Here is a 15127-nt window from a genome sequence, read left to right on the forward strand (position 1 = left end):
TAACTGATAAATATTTAAAATTTCTCAACTATAGGTCCGTCTGAGAAATCATATGTTTAGGAAAAGGTTTTTTTTATGTTATTTATAGAATAAAGAGTTTATTAATAGAATCGTATGATGGTGTTGCCTGCATTAGCAGGGGGACTGGACTTCATGGCCCTCGGAGTTCCTTCGAGTCCTACGTTAATTTCTTAAGGTTGCTACTATAATGAATAAGAATGGGAGCTAGGGACCTAAATATCTTTGAAGATCTGGGCCTAAGTCTACTGTGCCCAGCTACTGATCTTCTCTGAAAACATTTCAGTGTATGTTTTTAAAATATAGGCTGAGATTTTCAATGGAGCTTAAATGAGCTAAACAACCAACTCCCATTGACCCAAATATCCCTTTGAAATGTTCCACATAATAATTTCAACACAATAGATACAATATTATTGTAAACCAATTTCCTAAAGCAAAACACACTCCAGTCTTTGGTGGCATTAGCGCTTTTGCCATTTTGTGGAATTAATGGAGTGAGGTGAGAAGACATTTTGCTTTTGGGAGTGGTATTATGGCACTTCTGGGGGTTGAGAGAGGGTATTTAAATGTTAATATTCATTTTAATGTTTGATTTGCGATTGTTGGGTTATGTAGATAATAGACTTTTATTTCTGTCTGTGCACTGAACAATTTGAGCCAAATTTCCAGTGGGCCTCTACACATGCCTGGGCACATCCATTTGTATAAAACAAATCAAGCATTTACACATACAAAATTGGTAACTGTACATCTAACCCTTTGTGTCAGCAAATATTATAGATAAGAGCTTTTCATCTATATTCTGCTTTTATTATATCAATTTAAATTTGGATTAGTTTCAATGGATTTTCTTTGGGTTTATAACAGTGTACCTGAGAGTTGAATTTCATCCTATATGTGCATGTATGCACCACAGAGTAAATAAAACACTACATAAATGATTGTGCAATAATTAGGGATGGCCAAACTGATTTGAATACTCCTAAATATTCAAAATGTTCAGTGAATAACTGTGACTATCAAATGCTATAAAAATGGCTAAAAGGCAGATTGGAAGGAGTGCAGGAGGTTGAGCACAGAAGGATAGTGAAACTCAAATGTAACCTCTCTATTTCTCTCCAAAAACATGTAAAAAAAATTGGGCATTGTAAATGTTTGTGTCTCCCGTAGTAAGATTCAGAACGAGTGCAACTGAATTAATCTGTAAATCCACTGCTACTGGCAGTTGTGAATATCTCTATTAAAAGGTAATGGGAAAGGTAGAAACATTAGATTTATTGAGAATTAATTAATCTATAAATACTCTAAAGGCACAAGAGATAAACTAATTGTGAGTTAGGAAGAACTGGCCTTTGGTGACTAAAATGCTAGAAAAAAAAACCCGAGGAGTCCTTGTGGCACCTTATTTGGACGTAAGCTTTCATGGGCTAGGACCCACTTCATCAGATGTATGAAGTAAAAAAATACAGGAGCAGGTATAAATACATGAAAGGATGGGAGTTGCTTTACCAAGTGTTAGGTCAGTCTAACGAGATAAATCAATTAACAGCAGGATACCAAGAGAGGAAAAATAACTTTTGAAGTGGTAAGAGAGTGGCTCATTACAGACAGTTGACAAGAATGTGTGAGTAACAGTAGAGAGAAATTAGTATTGGGGAAATTAAGTTTAAGTTGTGTAATGACCCAACCACTCCTTGTCTTTATTCAGGCCTAATATGATGGTATCCAGTTTGCAAATTCATTCCAGTTCTGCAGCTTCACATTGGAGTCTGTTTTTGAAGTTTTTTTTTTGAAGAATTGCCACTTTGAGGTCTGTTATTGAGTGACCAGGGAGATTGAAGTGTTCCCCTACTGGTTTTTGAATGTTATGATTCCTGATGTCAGATTTGTGTCCGTTTATTCTTTTGAGTAGAGACTGTCCGGTTTCGCCAATGTACAATGCAGTCATTCTTCAGTAAATAATTTAGCAAATCAACTAATGGGGATACATTATTAAATATTAACTGAATGAATATATTGATCTTATCTAAAGGCAATCATCATTCTATAAGTTCTACATAGCAGATTGCAAAGAAAAAACAAAGAAGGATATCTACATTTTTGATTAACTGTTAATAATAAAAATAAAATGACACTTCACAGTTGTGATTTGTAAAGTGACCCAGGTAAATAAAGGCACATACAGTGCTGTACTTGCTACAAGTAAGCTCTTTGGCATGGGAACAACATGACCTTTTGTGTCCTGGTTAGCACTCTGCACACTGCTGTTTAATAAACAGTAACATTGTAGTATAGGTATGCTTAAGAAGCTCCCAGGATGAAATTCTATACTGCAAGGATCAAACATTTTCCTAAAGCAAATCTTTTAGGAAAAAAAATTAAATTAAGATTGGAGGTTTTTCTAAAAGATATGGTCTAGGAATTATTTTGGGGAATTTCAATTGCCTGTGTTACATAGGTCAGACTAGATTATTGTTATGGTCCCGTCTGACCTTGGAATCTATACAAAAATAAATTTAGTATTCAAAGTTGTTCAACTGACCTACAATCATAGTATCATAGGACTGGAAGGGACCTCGAGACGTCATCTAGTCCAGTCCCCTGCACTCAAGGCCAGAGCCATCCCTTGGATAGGGCAAATTGGGGTGACTGCTCTAGGCCCCGCGCTCTGGGAGGCCCCATGGTCCAGTGCGATTGGCTGGCGCTGTCGGTCCTGGAAGAGACGAATCTTTCACTTCCTCCCTGGACTCCGCACTCCCACAGGGAACATGGGGCACAGGTCACTTGTTGGAGGATTTCTCTGCACCTTGAAGTCTTTAAAACACAAGTTGAGGACTTCAATAGCTCAGACATAGGTCAGGGGTCTGTTACAGGAGTGGGTGGGTGAGATTCTGTGGCCTGCATTTTGCAGGAGGTCAGACTAGAAGATCATAATGGTCCCTTCTGACCTTAAAGTCTATGAGTCTATGAGGACTAACTATTTTCTAGACCATCCCTGACAGGTATTTGTCTAACCTGCTCTTAAAAATCTCCATTGACTGAGGGCTTGATTACACTGGCAATTAACAGCGCTGCAACTTTCTCACTCAGAGGTGTGAAAAAACACCCCCCTGAGTGCAGTAAGTTGCAGCGCTGTAAAGCACCAGTGTAAACAGTGCCCCAGCTACGCCCCGCTTGAGATGTGTTTTTTAGAGCATTGAGAGAGCTCTCTCCCAGCGCCAGTGGCAGATTAACAAATTTGCCGCCCCTAGGCCCTCAAAAAATTGCCACCCCCCCCACCCGCCAGCTCACCTCCGCTCCCCCATGGCAAGCCTGGGAGGGAGGGGGAGAAGGGGAGTTGTGGCGCGCTCGGGGGATGGCGGAGGTGGAGTGATGGTGAGCTGGGGCAGGGAGCGGTTCCCTGCCCCCTCCCCCTCAAAGAGTTACTCCCTGCGCCCGCCAGCCCCAGGTCACCTCCACTATCCCCCGAGCATGCCACTACTCGTTTCTCCCCCCTCAGTGCTTTCGCGCGGCAAGCCTTGGAGGGAGGGGGGGGAGAAGGGGAGTTGTGGCACACTCGGGAGATGGCAGCGGTGGAGCAGAGGTGAGCTGGGGTGGGGAGTGGTTCCTGCCCTGCCCCGGGTTACTCCCCATGCCCTCAGGCCCCAGCTCACCTCTGCTTTGCCTCCTCCGAGTGCCGCTACTCGCTTCTCCCTCCCTCCCAGCATGCAAGCCTGGGAGGGAGGTGGAAGGAGGGAAGCACGGCGTGCCTGGGGAGGAGGCGGGCCGGGGATTTGGGGAAGGGGAGGAGTTGGGGAGGGGGCGTGAGCAAATTTGCCACCCCTGCAAATTTGCTGCCCTATGCCTAGGCGATAATATGCCGCTGCTCAGCGCTGCACCCTGGCCACACAAAGAACATTAAAGTGCTGCCACAGCAGTGTTGCCAGTGTTGACTAGCCCAAATTCCACAAACTCCCTAGGCAATTTATTCCAGTGCTTAACCACCCTGACAGTTTTCCTTATGTCCAACCTAAACTGCCCTTGCTGCAATTTAAGCCCATTTCTTCTTGGCGTATCCTAGAGGTTAAAGAGAACAATTTTTCTTCCTCCTCCTTGTAACCACCTTTTATGTATTTGAAAATTGTTATCATGTCCCCCCTAAGTCTACTCTTCTCCAGGCTAAACAAACCAATTTTTTGCAATCATGTTTTCTAGACCTTTAATCATTTTTGTTGCTCTTCTGTGGACTTTCTCTAGTTTGTCAACATATTTCCTGAAATGTGGCATTTTGCTTCTTTCAGCAAACTCAATGCTTGGAAATATAGGCCAAAAAAAAAGAGTGTTTGCATTGTCAGCATAGGTCCATTTGAACCAGAACTATATTTCTAGCTGTAGCTGAGTTGGCTTATATCTCTGAAAGTAGGCAGACAGTTGGGTTCACTGTATAAAAATTTGCATTCATTGCACAGTTCAGTATCTTCAGTTACTGAACATACGGTAAAAAAAGAACTATATAGACAGAATACAGGACTTGTTGAGCACTCTGGCCCCATTCCTATGAAAAACCTAATCATATACTTAACTTTTAGCCTATGAGTATTTCCAGTGGGAAATACTGAACCTAGGACTTTTTGTTCAACATTTGAATTAACATTTACTCTATAAATGTTCAACATATTTTAATGTTGCTAGATTGTAATCAGGTGCCTCATGAACCTCAGCAGCCAAGATAAAACTACCTGAATAACTATAAATGCAGCAAAGAGTCCTATGGTACCTTATAGACTAACAGATGTATTGGAGCATGAGCTTTCGTGGGTGAATACCCACTTCGTTAGATGCATGAATAACTATATGCTTAGTGCATGACATCTAGAGAAAAACAGATACTATTGTATGAAAATAATATTACCGTGATTTAACAATGCAATACACAAATGTTGTTTAAAAAACTATAATTTACAATAGCATTCCTGTGGCATTTTTGAACCATTACTGTAATGTATATTTTATAGGGGTTACCTGCCTTTTTTCCGCTTAAAACTCTAGTGAATGTATTGGACTAAATGGTCACTATAACTTGCCATAAAGACACTGAGCCACTTCTTCAGTCCCACCATTGGTGGTGTCAAAGTTAGAATCAAGACTCACAATTTGTCAGACCACTCTGTTTTTATTAGCAAAGCGCTCCGCCAATAACACTCAGATAATGTGAGTGGCCATGCAAGGCCCACACAGTCTTATTTATACAGATAAAAGAGCGGAAATCAAACAAAGGGACAAAAGAGTAAAACAGCAAAATTCACCTGGGGCATAGCATGCATATCCTACTTCCTTACTAACTCCTATCGATCTAAGGCTAATGCTTCAACAATTGCCCTTAAACGGTGCAAATGTTTTATGTTAATGTCTGTTTTCCTGACACCTGGACTTCAGCATTCCAGCGATTTTCCTTAAAGGTACAGACAGCATTTCTTTAATCCTATCTATTTTTGTAATATAATTTATTCTACTTTCACAATCCCTCCTTTTGGTCACACTTCGCCATGACCAACGATGGACTGGGTTCCACATATTAACCGTTCTTTATCTTTTTGTTCATCAGCAATATTTAAAATCATCATATTAGTACTCTGTTTTGGGGCAGTCACCTGGGTGGCATATTTTATACAATTTTGGATACAACAGGAGATTAACTGAAAACATACAAAAATCACTAGGATTCCAAACAGGATAGTTAGGGCTCCCTGAAACAACCAGTTTCCTAGGCCAGAGAAATTGAACAGGTTGCTTAGCCACTTCCATAAAGAACTCGGCTCTTCATGGGGAAGATATGCGATTTGTTCTAAGTGGCTAGCACGATCTATTACCTCATTGGTATTGTCAGGTATATACACACAACATTCTTTTCCAATGAGTGCACAGGTCCCTCCTTTGGCCGCCAGCACTATGTCCAATGCCTGACGGTTTTGAAGGGCCACCTGTCGGATCGCCTCTGTTTCTTTGGCCAGAGTTTTTAAACTCTCTCCGGTTTCATTTGCCATTATTTCAACTACTGCTTGTAACCTCAGGAGCCTTTTTGCATGGTGTATTACTCCCCCAAGTGGGATAAGGGAACCGCCAATGGCATCTTCCCAGGTTAAGGGGCTTATGTTATTTATATACCATTGGGCATCTGGTAAGTCCTTCTTTTTCGCCTGAAATTACGGAGGCGTTCTCGTGGGAAGGAACCTAGCACTCGGAATTGTGGGAAGAGTTGGGCGGATAACAGATACCTGACCAGTTAGCTGGTAATGCAGTATAAGCTTTGGTTCCACAAACCCAATGATGGCCTATTAAGGCCGGGAAGGGTCGATTGCATCCATTTATTACATAGGTGTCTACAAATGAGGAGTAATATCCTCCAAAGGGGACAGGGTAATTCTCCTTACGAGGAGTGGTAGTGTTTGTATGGCATTGAAAGATTGTATTATTTTTACTAAGATTACTGTAAGGGGAACATGAGATTGATTTTTCTGTTTGATCCCAGGTTGAGAAAAAATTCATATCTCCATACCCAACCCGCCACTCTTTAGTTTTGTTTGAATAATCCCATACACCATTGGCCACGATATGCTGAAGGCAACGGCTTTTCCCAGATCCAGCCCTGTCCCATTACACACCCAACACCAGTGACCCTTTCCCTCCACCACACTTATCCAGTTAGTTACATTTATTCCCACTGCTTCCCAAGTGTCATTGCTGTTCCATGTTTTGTTAAACGGATGAGGTCCTCCAGTGAGATCTGGGGAATTGAGTGGGATAGCCAGGACAGGAATACCAGCTTGAGAATGGGCTGGGATGTGGCTGCAGACCCAGCATTTAGAAATATTAAGGGTCTGAGCTATCCACACTTGCTGCTGGATAAAAGAATTGTCATTGTGGGCTCCCCAGACCTTAAGACACCAGCAGCTGAGGAACAGGCGCCACCAGAGGTGCATGTTGGAGGCAAGGCCCTTCTGGTTCTGACAACCTCAACTGAGGGAACCGCAGTCACGGTTTTACATCCACCAGGCAGCAGGCGCTAGGCTCACTACTGCTTCTTTTGGTGGGCCTTGCTTTAGGTTGTCGTCTGCTTCTGGCAACCCTTACGAGAGCGTAGATTGTAAGGTATTGCAGGCTGTTCCTCTGCGTCTTCTTCTGAGTCAAAATTGACTCTGCGCAGTCCTGAGGTGATGATTGGTTCGCCGGGAGGGTGTCTTCTTACACTGCGGCATGTATCCACGCATGCCAGATAGTTTAACAGCTGTCTGGGTAGTAAGCAGTACCTGATGAGGACCCTTCCACCGGGTTCCAAGGCGTGTTTTTGATGATGGTGAGACCCAGTCACCTGGCTCGAGGTTGTGGCAAGCGCCGGAGGTGGGTTCCGCCGGCCAGGCGGCTCGAACCTGTGAATGGAAGTGACTTACAGCTTGCATTAATCCCTTGCAGTATTGAAGGAGCGTACTGTGAGTCAAGTTCAAGTCTGGGACTGGAGTAATGGTAGCCACAGCTCGCATAGGGCGTCCCATAACAATTTCAAAGGGACTCAGTTTATGTCTTTGGGATGGAGTGGATCGCATTTCCATAAGGGCTAGTGGTAAAGCTGCTGGCCAGCTTAACCCTGTGGAGGCACAAATCTTAGCAAGCTTATTCTTAAGTACACCATTTCGCCTTTCCACAGCACCTGCACTTTGTGGGTGGTAGGGACAGTGCAGCAGATGTGTGATATGTAATATACGATCCAAGTGTTGAACAATTTGTCCAGTAAAATGTGTACCCCGATCACTGGACAGAGTGGCAGGAATTCCCTTGGCAGGCATAATATGATTTAACAAACATTTAGCAACAGACAGTGAATCAGCCTTGCGACAAGGAAAGGCTTCAATCCAACCAGAAAGAAAACATACCATAACCAAAATGAATTCATATCGTTGGCACTTGGGCATTTGTACAAAATCAAGTTGCCAATGCAAGAAGGGTGCTTGGGGCAGGCCCCGGAATCCCTGAGCCACTTTTACAGGTTTACCAATATTGTGGCTTTGACAAGTGGTACAGGCGGCACAGTGGCGGGCTGCAAAAGAGCTGAAATGGGGGGCCCACCATCCCACCTTAGTTACAGCAGAGACCATCCCCTCCTTTCCGACATGCGAAACACCGTGAAGCAGGGCGGCCAGAGACGGGTAGAGTGAAAAGGGAGCCACAAAGGCACCAGTAGGCGAACGCCAAAGGGAATCAGGATGCAAAGAGCAACCCTGGGCAACCCAGGAGTCTTTTTCGGCTTCTGGGGCAGAATCCTGGAGTAGGGTGAGGTCAGTGAGGGACGGCGGTGCTATAGAAACAGAAAGGGAACCTAGAAATGCATCTGGGGAAGGTTCTATGGCAGCAGCATGTTTAGCAGAGGCATCAGCAAATGCGTTACTTTAGCAACATCAGTATCTGCCGTCGAGTGGCCAGGGCACTTAACAATAGCTAGGGCAGAGGGAAGTAAAACTGCATACAGGAGAGCAGCAATGTAGGGGCCGTTTTTAATGGGGGTACCAGCGGAGGTGAGGAAACCCCGAGCTTGCCACAGGGTGCCAAAGTCATGTACAACCCCAAAAGCATAGCGGGAGTCAGTGTAAATGGTGGCAGAGCGTCCCTCCGCCAAAAAGCAGGCACGGGTGAGGGCGACTAATTCAGCAACTTGTGCTGAGGTCACAGAAGGTAAAGGTGCAGCTTCAAGGGTTTCAGAGAGTGACACAACAGCGTATCCTGCAAGGAGACGACCCTGGCTGTCTCAAAAACAGGAACCATCAGTAAACAAAACAAGGTCAGAGTTAGGGAGAGGGACATCGGAAAGGTCAGGGCGCGGGACAGTGACAGCAGACACAGTTGCAAGACAGTCATGGGGATCACCATCATTAGACAAGGGAAGGAGAGTGGCAGGATTTAACTGAGAACAACGCTTTATGGTGATATACGAAGCCGACAGCAGTAGAAGTTCGTACCTGGTAAGGCGAGCGGAGGAGAGGTGGCTTGTGTTACGCTGTAACAGCAGAGTTTCCACAGAGTGAGGGACCATGAGAGTTAGGGGAGAGCGAAGGACAAGGGATTCAGACATTTCGACTAGGCGCGCTGCGGCAGCCACAGCACGCAGGCAGGGGGGTAGGCCTTGGGCCACAGGGTCCAAAGTGGCAGAGAAATAAGCTACTGGGCGGTTCTTTTCTCCGTGCACCTGAGTAAGAACTCCAAGTGCACATCCAGATTGTTCATGGCAGAAAAGGGTAAAAGGCTTAGAATAGTCTGGCAGCCCTAAAGCGGGGGCAGAAGCTAAACCTTGTTTGAGGGAAACAAAGGCAGAGTCTGCTTCAGGGGGCCATGGCATGGGATTAGGCACAGAGAGTCGAGTGAGTTCCTGGAGAGGTTTTGCAAGGGAGGCATATTGGGGAATCCATTGCCTGCAAAATCCAGCCATGCCCAAAATTTTCGGACCTGGCGTGGGAGCAGGGTCGGGGAAAGCTAAGGATAGCCTGGACACGGGTGGGAGAGAGCATACGGGAACCCTGGGAGAGGAGAAAACCAAGGTATGTGACAGAGGCTTGACAGAGCTGTAGTTTAGAGCGAGAAGCCTTGTGACCTTTGTTTGCTAAGGCAGTAAGGAGCACTAAAGAATCAGTTTCTGAGGCAGATAACGAGGGGGAACAGAGGAGTAGATCATCCACATATTGGACTAGAGTGGACCCGGATGGGAAAACAAGGTCAGCTAGGTCTCGGGCTAATGCCTGGGAAAAGTAAGATGGGCTTTCTGTATACCCTGGGGAAGCGTGGTCCATGTATATTGCTGTCCCTTGTAAGAAAAGGCAAAGAGGTACTGGGAGTCAGGGTGAACTGAACAGAAAAGAAAGCAGAGCACAAATCAACGACAGTAAAATGAGTTGCAGCTGGTGGGATAGAAGCCAGAATTGTTGCTGGGTTTGGGACAACAGGAAAGGCGGGTATGACAATACGATTAATGGCTCGGAGGTCCTGAACAAATCGCCATGATTTGCCATCAGCTTTTCGAACTGGGAGGATAGGGGTGTTACAGGGACTGGAGCAGGGAACAATAATGCCTTGCTCGCAGGGCAGCTATGACTGGAGCAATGCCAGCCTCTGCCTCAGGGTTTAAAGGGTATTGAGAAAGGCGAGGCAGGGGTTTGGAGGAGTCCACAGTAATGCAGACGGGGTCAGTGTTTGCCGGCCCACCTCAGAGGGATGGGTTGGCCACAGAGAGGATGGGACCTGCGAAATTAGGTGTTCAAGGGATGGGACCAGTGGGCAACAAGGGACTGGAGTGGAAAGGGAAGTTTCAGACAGCAGGAGGCTACAGAATCACTCAGAGAGGACTGGGGAATTTGTAAATAGACCCCATCCGAGGAACAGTATATGGTGCAGCCAAGCTTACATAACAGATCCCGACCCAAAGGTTTACCGGAGTGGAATCAGAGAGAAGGAAGGCATGATCCGCAGAAAGGGGACCAACCTGGACTGGTAGAGGTTTTGAAAGGGGATAAGAGGTTGGGACTCGTAATGCCCACAGCGGACACAGTTTTTCCGGAGCGGGAACCGCAGGCAGATCAGTAGTACGAACTGCAGAGAGTGAAGCTCCGTATCAACAAGGAAAGGGAGAGAAAGATCATTGATAGTTAACACACACTCAGCCGTAGGAGTGAGTGGTAGTAAAGGAGTTAAAATTTCCTGAGGTTCCCGGCATCCCATCATTGCTGTGAGACAAAGTAAGGCTGGGGACTGACTGGCTGTGCTGGCAGGGGTCTAGCTGGTTATTTACAGAATTACCAGGCCGGCTGGGACATTCGTTCTTCCAATGTCCGGGCTGTTTACAGTAATTACAAACATCCCCATAACCCGAAAAACCAGTTCCTTTGCCCCTCCCTCGACCACGTCCCCGTCCCTGGTATTTTCCCCTTCCCCGGAACTGTTTGCCCTGCCCTGAATAATGCTGTATTTGCAGGGCCATTAACTGTTGAGCTGATTGTTCCTCCTTTCCCTTTAAAGTACGTTGGCAATGCTCTGCCACTGTTTGCAATTTGTCCATGGTTTCAGTCTCCCACCCAACACTTATTCGTTTTAGCATATTGCCAATAGCAGGTAGGAGGCCATTAACAAACGCACTAGCCAGGCGCCCTGCCCATTTCTGTCTGGCTGTTGTATACCAGAATGTTGCAGAAAAATGTCAGTTAGCCGATATAGTCGCCCGGGTTTTCTCCTGTCGTTGCTTACAGCCATTTATGACCATCCAGTTGGTTTTAGGAGTCCATACCTGAGGGATGGCTTCAAATAGATTTTTAGCTCGCTCTTTACACTTTTTCCGGTAATCAGTATCAGGACCAGTGTCTGGTAAAGTAGAGTGGCGGTCAGCAGTGAGCCAATTTGCTGCTGTGAGCCATTTTTCATGCTCACTTGGGGCTGCTACAAGTAGCTTGCACAGCTGCAGGAGGTCTGCCTCAGAGGGTTCATAGGTGTCACATACTAACAAAAATTCCTCTGCAAATTTGGTAGGATTTTCCCTTGGCTTTGGAAAGCCTTTTACAATTGAAAGGAGCTCTGTGCGAGTCCAGGGTTTATAGCTCCAAGTGGGACCCCCTTCTCGGCCCCCAGTATGCAGGATTCGGAGGGGAGCCTGGACATTTTTAAGGCCCAAGCGCGAGCTTTTACGGGGCAGAGTGGGTTCAGAGGAATGGGCCTCAGCCGTACTGGATGATCCAGACAGGTCTGAACTGGAGATTTCTGGGAATTGTTCAGGAGCTGAGAAATCTGGTGACGGTTGTTCCTGAGCTGGGGCCGTGGGTGGCTGTCTATTGATCCGACGCAAGGCTGCCAGGCCAATTAGTGCGTCTTCCTCATCATCGTCCCCGGAATCTAGCAAGGGGTTTTCTTCTTTCCCACCCGGAGACAGGAGTATGAAGGGGGGTCTGCTCGGAGAACAGGATAAAGGGGAGCGCTCGGTCTAGTGGTGGGAGAGGAGGTTTCCAATAAAGCTTTTAACTTATCATTTGAATCTTTGAGAGAGGCGAGTTTCGATTCTGTCCATCTACGATTTGCCTCTTCCCACCATTGCATGAAACAGTCAACCTCTCCTTTTGCCAATTTAGTTTTAGATTGGCCGAGTTTGTCTTTTAAGACGTCTACTCGGTCCTTGTCCCAAGATCCTAACAGTGGCCACTGAGTTTTGGGATCTCCTGAGTTAGCCTAGACCATTTTTCCAGAAATTTACAGGAGTCCGGACCCTTCCTAAAATGCATAAAATGAGCCGGGTTCCTTTAGGAACTGCCCGACTTAGACGTCTGGTTACCCATACAGGAGGACTTTACACACCAATCACACAAGAAGGAAATTTGGGTTTGGCAGAGCGATGCCCAGTGCCACACACAAAAGGAGCCCACGGGCTACTGCCTCAATCGCCCTTGCTTTCACACCAGGGGCTTTACAAGGTGCGGTGCGGCTGCGTGTGCAGATTTCACTCACTCAGACCGCGGGACAGGAACCCCTTGGTCGGCCAATCGGACGGAGACGGCACCCAGACTCAAACACTACACAGAGAGGACGGATAGACACAGAGACACGACAGTCCTCAGTCCGGACAAAACACAGATAAAAATACCTGACCAGATACCTGATGCCAGATCCAGGGCTCCCTACCAGAACAGACTGGGAACCAACAGGTTCGATGGCGTGACTTCACTGTGGTTGTGCACCCTTCCGCTCAGAAGGAGGACCGCTTGGGCCAAATGCCCAGGTGCCGGCTGCCACGGTCGTCCCACAAACGGACAGGGATCACACAGCCCCAGTGAAGACGGTTGCCATCTCGGTGGAACCTCCAAATTGTCAAAGTTAGAATCAAGACTCACAATTTGTCAGACCACTCTGTTTTTATTAGCAAAGCGCTCCGCCAATAACACTCAGATAATGTGAGTGGCCATGCAAGGCCCACACAGTCTTATTTATACAGATAAAAGAGCGGAAATCAAACAAAGGGACAAAAGAGTAAAACAGCAAAATTCACCTGGGGCATAGCATGCATATCCTACTTCCTTACTAACTCCTATCGATCTAAGGCTAATGCTTCAACAATTGCCCTTAAACGGTGCAAATGTTTTATGTTAATGTCTGTTTTCCTGACACCTGGACTTCAGCATTCCAGCGATTTTCCTTAAAGGTACAGACAGCATTTCTTTAATCCTATCTATTTTTGTAATATAATTCATTCTACTTTCACAGTGGTACAAAAATGACTTACAGATACCCTAAATGGACATGCAAGGATACCTCAGCATGCCAGCTATCTTGGTTTTACACCAATCCCTTCCATTCCCTTAGTGGGTCAGGGCATGCTGTGATGGGAAGGAACGCTGTGTTCCATCACCCCATATTGGCCCCAGTACACAGTTACATGCCAGCACTACTGTGGCTACTCTAAATTGTGTTTGGGGTGAAACCAGCCCAGGTAGGCCCAGGTATTCATGGGAGCAAAGTGCAGAAAGATTGTCTTTTTCCCTTTCAGTTGCACCCGAGTTTCTGGCCCATAGTCTTAAATAGTCACTAGTTAGAAGCAATATCCTAACCATTTTTACCATGTTGGACCAAAGAGCTAGATAAAAGTTTGATTAAACTTGAGCACTGAGGCTACCTCTTTTCTCCTCCAGATCAGGAAGGATCTGCAAGGTGTGCAGCCGGGCCCACAACAGAAGATTGGGCGAGAAACTCCATTAGCTTCTATTTGCTGAGTTTTATCTCTCCTACACACTTTATTCCCTGATGAGAGTGCTACATTTTGTTGATATTATGCAAAGTATTAATTTAAGAAACTCATCATGCACATTAGCAATTTTCTTATGATATTATTTCTTTCCAATAATATTGACAAAGAGGAAGAATACAGCACAAATGTTTTGTATGAATCATAGAATCATAGAATCTCAGGGTTGGAAGGGACCTCAGGAGGTCATCTAGTCCAACCCCCTGCTCAAAGCAGGACCAAACCCAACTAAATCATCCCAGCCAGGGCTTTGTCAAGCCTGACCTTAAAAACCTCTAAGGAAGGAGATTCCACTACCTCCCTCGGTAACCCATTCCAGTTCTTCACCACCCTACTAGTGAAAAAGTTTTTCCTAATGTCCAACCTAAACCTCCCACTCTGCAACTTGAGACCATTACTCCTTGTTCTGTCATCTTCTACCACTGAGAACAGTCTAGAGCCATCCTCTTTGGAACCCCCTTTCAGGTAGTTGAAAGCAGCTATCAAATCCCCCCTCATTCTTCTCTTCTGCAGACTAAACAATCCCAGTTCCCTCAGCCTCTCCTCATAAGTCATGTGCTCCAGCCCCCTAATCATTTTTGTTGCCCTCCGCTGGACTCTCTCCAATTTATCCACATCCTTCTTGTAGTGTGGGGCCCAAAACTGGACACAGTACTCCAAATGAGGTCTCACCAGCGCTGAGTAGAGGGGAATGATCACGTCCCTCGATCTGCTGGAAATGCCCCTACTTATACAACCCAAAATGCCATTAGCCTTCTTGGCAACAAGGGCACACTGTTGACTCATATTCAGCTTTTCGTCCACCATAACCCCTAGGTCCTTTTCTGCAGAACTGCTGCCCAGCCATTCGGTCCCTAGTCTGTAGCAGTGCATGGGATTCTTCCGACCTAAGTGCAGGACTCTGCACTTGTCCTTGTTGAACCTCATCAGATTTCTTTTGGCCCAATCCTCTAATTTGTCTAGGTCCCTCTGTATCCTATCCCTACCCTCCAGCGTATCAACCACTCCTCCCAGTTTAGTGTCATCTGCAAACTTGCTAAGGGTGCAGTCCACACCATCCTCCAGATCGTTAATGAAGATACTGAATAAAACCGGCCCCAGCACCGACCCTTGGGGCACTCCACTTGATACCGGCTGCCAACTAGACATGGAACCATTGATCACTATCCGTTGAGCCTGACCATCTAGCCAGTTTTCTATCCACCTTACCGTCCATTCATCCAGCCCATACTTCTTTAACTTGCTGGCAAGAATACTGTGGGAGACTGTATCAAAAGCTTTGCTAAAGTCCAGAAATAGCACATCCACTGC

This window comes from Mauremys reevesii, linkage group 7, assembly GCF_016161935.1.
Source record: "Mauremys reevesii isolate NIE-2019 linkage group 7, ASM1616193v1, whole genome shotgun sequence".
Classification (NCBI taxonomy): domain Eukaryota; kingdom Metazoa; phylum Chordata; order Testudines; family Geoemydidae; genus Mauremys; species Mauremys reevesii.